This window comes from Tupaia chinensis, unplaced genomic scaffold, assembly GCF_000334495.1.
Source record: "Tupaia chinensis unplaced genomic scaffold, TupChi_1.0 Scaffold000346_1, whole genome shotgun sequence".
Classification (NCBI taxonomy): Eukaryota; Metazoa; Chordata; class Mammalia; order Scandentia; family Tupaiidae; genus Tupaia; species Tupaia belangeri.
In genome coordinates, this window is record NW_006159840.1 from 1,017,773 (window position 1) to 1,024,725 (window position 6,953).

Here is a 6,953-nt window from a genome sequence, read left to right on the forward strand (position 1 = left end):
GCACATATACTCCATGGAATATTATTCAGCCATAAAAAACAACAAGGCCCTGGAGTTTGGTAGAAAGTGGATGGATATGGAAGATCTGTTGCTGAGTGAAGCCAGTCAGGCTATGAAAGAGAGACATTGTATGTCTCCCCCTAACATATCCCCACTGTCCGCACTCTATGGCAGAGACTGAAAGACTGGAGGACGTACAAGCATTAAAAATTGTTATGGTCACTAGAACCAAAGGGGAAAGAGGGGTAGGAAAGGAAATTTGGGGGAAATGGGGAGGGAAGGCATTTGTGGGACGTGATATGGTTCATTATCTGTTGATGAGGATGTGCGCATGCTCTCAACTGGGCTGGGCTGCGGTGTGCGTCACGCTCTCTTTAAAGTCTCTACAATCTAAATGATGCATAGTGATTAAATGTATAAATAATGATTAAAATTAATAAATAGAAAATATAAAAAAAATTTTAAGTGCTTGCTTTGGCAACATATATACTAAAACTCAAGCGAAACAGAGATTAGCAGGGCCCCTGCACAAGGATGACACACAAATTCGTGAAGCGTTCCATATTTTTCAAATATGGTAGACTTAATGCTAAGCAAAGCAAGCCAGAGTATGAAAGACAGACTTTGTATGTATTGGGTTGGGATGACTTACATGGAAATTATTCATCTTTAAAAGCCATCCCAACCCAATGAGAGAGGTAGCCATTTGACCGAGATAGCCTCCTGTCCCCAGCTGATGTCCTCTGTAGAAAACTGTCCTCTTCCACAGATCTGCGTCAGAGATGGGCTTTGCTGGCAGGGAGCGGTGACTCCAGTTAGTACCTAGGTTGGTTCGGTAACAGTGGCAGCACCCTGGACTCCTGAGCAGTCTACGGTAGGCTTGGCAAGGGCTTTGCAAGTGGTGTTCAGCCGAGTTACTGACGATGTCCTGACTGAGGGTCACTGAAAGAAAGTCACCGTCTAGAGCAGCTTGTGGGAGGCAGGGCCCTGGCCATGCACAGGGTGGCCCAGGGTTAGGGTTGGTCCTTGTGGCTGGTGATGCGTGTGTTCTCCTGGTGGCCACAATCCCTGAGAGCAGGATGAGGACAGGAACCTGGGAGCCAATCTTATTCATTAATACAGATTCAAAAATCCCAGATGACTACTAGTAAAGCAAAATCACAGTTAATAAAGTGTTAACATCGGGATCAGCAGATGGCGTAATGGCTATGTCGCTGGACTCCCATGTAGTCGACCATGGTTCCTGGACCCGATGGCTTAAACTCAGGCCAGGCGGGTATGCGTGTGTGCCGAAGATCCTGAGAGGAGAATAGAGGAAAAGGGTTTGCAGCATGGCCATCCCCCATGGGGGGGGTGTGTGTGTGTGATTTCTCACTTTCTGTCTCTCTATGTCTTTCTGGCGAGCGCACGTGCCTTACAGCAAAAACCTCTCAAAAAAATAAAAATAAAAATAAAATAAAATGATAATGTCATGACCAAGTCAGGTGTGTCACAGAAATTTAAAAGTAGTTTAACATTAAACAACCTATAATCATAATTAGTTGCATTAAGAAATAAAATGAGTATTCTTAGCAAATGAAAAATAAAGGGAATTTCTTTTTTTTTTCTCTTTTTTTCCGGGGAGAGCGCGAACGCAGTCCCCCACTACCACAAATTATGCAGTCGAGTTTCCCACATTTGGGGAAATCGCAGGGGTCAGCACATCCGGAGTGCAATGGATAAGCCTCGCCCTGGGAAAACCACCTTCGTGATCATGGTATCTCCCCTGCCAGGTAAGTATGAGTTGCGCTTCTCGCCTCGGCCCACACCCTCGTGCCCATCTCATATTGGTCAATAATATTCAGTAATTACCATTCTTTTTTAGAATTATTTAATTTTATTCATTATTATTATTTTTAATAATAATTATTAGAGAGAGACAGGAAGAAAGTTGGAAAACAAGCTGCCAGTTCTGGGATCTAACAGTGGTTCAAGTCCCAGACCCGGTGGCTTAAACTCACGCCGGGCGCATGTGCGTGCATGCCCAAGATCCCAAAGAGAATGGAGGAGAAGGGATTGCGGCGTGACCATCCCCCTTCGGGGAGATCTCTCGCTTTCTGTCTCTCTGAGTCTTTCTGGCACACACACGTGCCCTATAGCAAAAATCTCTCCAAAAATAAAAAAGGAAAAGAAGAACAACACTGTTATTATTCCTAATAACAAAGTAGCTGACATGGAAAGTAACAAGTAGTCTACAATGTACTAGGGGTAATAAAACAGGTGCACAAAGCCAACTGCATTTCTGTGCACCCAGCAGCAACAACAAAACAGACAATATAGCTTTATAAACATTCCACTCACAACATTAACAACAGCTACAAGGCACTAAAAGTAAGTCTAGTACCTAAAGATAAATCTAACATTTGTGATGCTTGTGGAAGAACATTATAATACTTTACTAAAAGATGTGAGAGAAGATTTAATTCGGAGACAGTAAATGATACCCATGGATAAGATTTAATGTTACAAAGTTGTTAGTTCTGGGACTAGCAGTTAGCGTAATGGGTACATCTCTGGACTCTCACATAGTGGACTGCAGTTTGAGTCCCAGACCTGGTGGCTTAAAACTCATGTCAGCACGTGTGTGTGCGTGCCCAAGATCCTGAGAGGAGACTGGAGGAGAAGGGATTGCGGCGTGGCCATCCTGTCTGGGGGATGATTTCTCACTTTCTGTCTCTGTCTCTGTCTCTGTCTCTCTGGTGAGTGCACACACCCTATAACAAAAAACAAACAAACAAATAAACAACCTCCCCCAAAAAAACAAAAAAAAACCCAAAGAACAAAAACCAAAAAAACCCAAAACTAAAAAACAAACAAGCAAACTAAAAATTCATTCATTCTTCTGATAGTGATTTATAGATTTAAAAACCCTACAATAAATTTTAACAGGGTTTCCAGAGGAGCTCAGTAAAATTAATGCTTGGGATGTATGGACAATTTAATATGTATTTCAAAAAAACTAGTAGAACTTATAGGCAACTGTGCCAACGGAATGTGATGTTTAAGGCTGCAGAAGATGAGTTTGTGTATATCCCTGGTCTGATTATTGTGCACTGCACGCAGGCCTGAAACTCCATACTGTAGCCCATAAAGACATACATAAACGATATGTAAGCCAGAAAACCTATTTAAAATAATAGTAATAAAATAACAGCAAAAGCAACATCACAGCAAAGGCCCGAGAAGAGTCGGTACACTCCAGAAGCAGCAGTAGCTTAGGGAGATCACTGTCGCAGAGATGAGGGCTCGCTGGACGGGCAGGAGGAGCTGGCAGAGTAGCATGGAGACAGGGGTGGCGAGTTGATCGAAGAGACAAGGAAGGTGAATTTAAAGCAGGAGAATAGCAAATTATGGGGAAAAGGAGAGACAGTCGCTTTACCACACACAACAGCTAAATCCCGATGGCTCAAGAAGTTAATGTGAACAGCAAGACTGATTCTTGGAGGAATACATATGTATGACCTCTGTGTAGCCAAGGATTTCTAAACACGGCGTTGCCCATGCAGATCTAACAAAAAGTGGTAGATTTAGCTAGGTTTGTCTTAAATTTTGTTTCTGTTCATCCAAAGACACCAAAAATACAGCTAAAAAATATCACCAACTGGAAAGAAGAGATTTGCAATATTGGGCCAGCCATGGTGTGGTGGTTGGGGTGGCTGGATACCATGCGGCTGACTATGCAGTTCAAGTGCCGGCTTGGGAAGTGCGCTGGGTGCGTGTGGGTGATTGCCCAGGGAAGAAAGAATGGAAGAGAGGATTGCAGTATGGCTGGGTCCCCCGGGGGGGGGAAAGCTGTTCCCCCAGGGGTGGGCACATACCCATCTCTCCGATGAGGTGCCCATACCCTCAGGTGCTGGAAGCCATGCTCCAGCCGGGGTGGGTTCACAGGAAGGTGACACAGGTGAACAAAGTCAGGCCAAGACCTCAATACCCCTTAGCATGTTTTCAGCCAGCTGCAGCCACTCCGGCAAATGAAAAAAAAAAATGCTATTAGCAATATTTGTAACTGCTAAGAATTAGTATCCAGAATACGTAACAAAGAAGCTACCAAGCTAAGTAAAAAATGTAAACGTCCAGGACCCACGTGCAGGCCTTTCACAGCAAAGATGCCACGGTGAATACACATGTGGAAAGGTAGTGACCAGGACATGCACACTAAGACCACGGCGAGCTACCAGTGCCACACTGGCCGCGAGTAAGAAGTGTGTTAACACCAGCGTGGTGTGATAGTGCCACAGATTCAGTATTAGCAAAGTGGAGAACTGACAGATGTCTGACATCCAGGTAGGCGTGTACATTGATACAAATACTTCATAAAAATAATTTAGAATTCCATTATAATGGCAAACATTTTTCACATTTTAAAAAACTATTATTTTTATTTGCCAGAGGGCACCTGTGCTCACCAGAGAGTCACAGAGATGGAGAACACACAGGCGTGGTCATGCCGTAATCCGCCTCCATTTCTCCTTTTTTTTTTGGAGAGGTTTTTGCTATAGGGTGCATGTGCTCGCCAGAAAGACAAAGAGAGGCAGAGAGACAGAAACTAAGAAATCACCCCCCAGGGGGGATGGCCAAGCTACAATCCCTTTTCCTCCATTCTTCTCTCGGGATCTTGGGCACGCATGCACACGTGTCTGGTGTGAGTTTTAAGCCACTGGGTCCAGGACGTGAACCGCGGTCGACTACGTGGGAGTCCAGCGACATAGCCATTACGCTAACTGCTGGTCTCCATCTCTTCCTCTCCTTGGGATTTTGGGCATGCACTCATAAATGCCCAGTATGTTTTCAAGCCACTGAGGTAGGGCACAAAACACTCAGTTGGCCACGTGGGATCCAGCTCCCTTAACAAGTAGGCCACAGGGCCAGCCTTGACACAAACTCCTGATGCTGTGCTGTGCTTGTCACCTAATGTTACAGTGACATTGCACACACAACGCAGTTCTAGTCCCAGTGTCAGCTGGCTGTGCCGGAATCATGGCCGGTCTGGACTGTGAGCCCCAGGAGGTCAGAGACTGTTTCACCCCTCCTGGCGTCCCTGAGCCTGGCACAGTCACTAAACACCTATGTTTTTGGGGGTAAATTGCTTGTAACATCCTTGGGGATGAGCGATGGCTTAGAAAATGGGCAGGAAAACAAATACGGACTTTTTCAGAATTATTCTTCTTATCAACATGTAATAGTAGTAAGTATCTCAGCCGTCAGCAGTAAAACTTCAAGGAGAATTGCTGTCCCCAGGAAAGCCCCAGGATATGTCAGTGGCGAGATCTGCATCTGGGAGGAGAGTCCTGGGCTGGAGCCGCGCGTGGGAGTAACGGCAGGTGTCTGGTGTCCAAGTCCTTGCTTCTTAGGGGCATCCGGGCACACGAGGTCCCCATGATGTAAGGCCTGGCTCTGGGCGCTGACGGCTAGTTTCCATAACACAGGTGGGGTGGTTTACAGGGTTAGAGCCTCTGCCTGGCGCGTCAGTGAGAACAGGCTCAGCGTCTGGGGCACGGTGCGTGCCTCTTTTAATCAAGGGCCAGAGCGGTGATCGCGTAGTGTCGGTCGGGAACAGGATCGTGGACCAGCCTTGGAAAGTGGGCATGGGGAGGGAGGGAGGCTCCTCGGAACAAGGGAGCCCTGAGGGTGGATGCCTCGGTTTTGCCAGGGCTGTCCTTGTGCCCTGAAAGCCTGAGGGAAAGCCATCATGGTGCAAGACCTGTTTTCTAGACCGGTCAGGGGAGGTGTGGCTGAGGGCACGCTGGTGTCACACAGCCCCGAAAATGACAGCAGCCAGAGAATTAATGGACAAGGCGGCCTCTGCCCCACACCTTCTGCCTTGAAGAAATGGTTGCCAGAGACACCTAAGTCTTGATCCCAAGTTCCACTCATCTGATTACATAAAGTGTAGTCCAACTGTTTTGGAAAAGATATCTTTGCCAAGTTGCTTTTTAAAGATGTTTTTCCCCTGTAAGAGAGAGAGTCCCAACAGGGTCTTCATGACAAGATCCACCCTAGCCTCAGCAAGCCCTGGCCGCAGGCAAAGGTGTGCAGGCTTGGTACATAGATGGAGCCCAGGGACACGAACTAGGGACCTTCCCAAGTTGGTGCAGCTGCACTCCTGCCGTGCCACTGTCTGGCCAAGTGATTTTTTTAAAAAAGAATTATTTATTCAATTTTATTTTTTCATTCATTTATTTTAATTTGACCAGAGAGAGAGCAGAGGGAAAGTGGAAAAGCAAGCTACCAGATCCAGGACTTGAACTGTGGTCTGGCATGTGGGAATGTCCAGTATCTTAACCACTACACCACCTGCTGGTCTCCTGACCAAGTGAGTTTTGATTCCAAAACTTAATGGAGGTCACTTGAGCTGACCTGGGTCCTGTCTCAGATCCTTTTTCACCATGGATCTTGTACTAAGATCTGCCTAACAAAGATAGGAGAAGAGAATTTTCATCTTGGGGTTTTATACACATTGTCCTTGTCACTGAGGCTTGTGTAACAGTCATAAAGACAACCCTGTTTTGTTTAAAATATCAGTGTGGGACTTAGGAGAAGCTCACAGAACCAGCCTCTCCTAAGCTGACTCACAGGACCACCCATCCTCGGTAAGCCCAGCTGACTCACCCACATTTCCTGAGAGATGACCACTTCCTAGCAGCCTCACCCACATCCCCAGCAGCTGCGTTACAGGTGGTGGAGGGTCAGGTGGGTTCAATCCCAAATCTGTTATTTCTCATTGAACTTGGTATTGCGATGTTCCTATTTGATTACCAACCTGGTGAAATACAAACGTAAAAATGAGTGCATTTTTATTATAATTTAATTTATGTAAATGACATGCTTTCGTAGTAGTCAATAAACGCACATCTCTACAAATGTCATCTGGTTAAATGTGGGCAAATCAAATGTAAAAGAAAACGTACTATAAA

The 6,953-nt window shown here is 45.8% G+C and overlaps 2 non-coding genes across 2 annotated transcripts; one reads left to right on the plus strand and one right to left on the minus strand.

Annotated features, from left to right (window-relative positions):
* Positions 1-465: 465 nt before the first annotated feature.
* LOC114008467 (U6 spliceosomal RNA) lies at positions 466-569 on the plus strand. The gene has a single exon (XR_003550002.1). It is a non-coding gene; the product is annotated as a U6 spliceosomal RNA (small nuclear RNA).
* A 1,047-nt stretch (positions 570-1,616) lies between these two features.
* On the minus strand, positions 1,617-1,780 carry LOC114008466 (U1 spliceosomal RNA). The gene has a single exon (XR_003550001.1). It is a non-coding gene; the product is annotated as a U1 spliceosomal RNA (small nuclear RNA).
* Between the last annotated feature and the right edge of the window lie 5,173 nt (positions 1,781-6,953).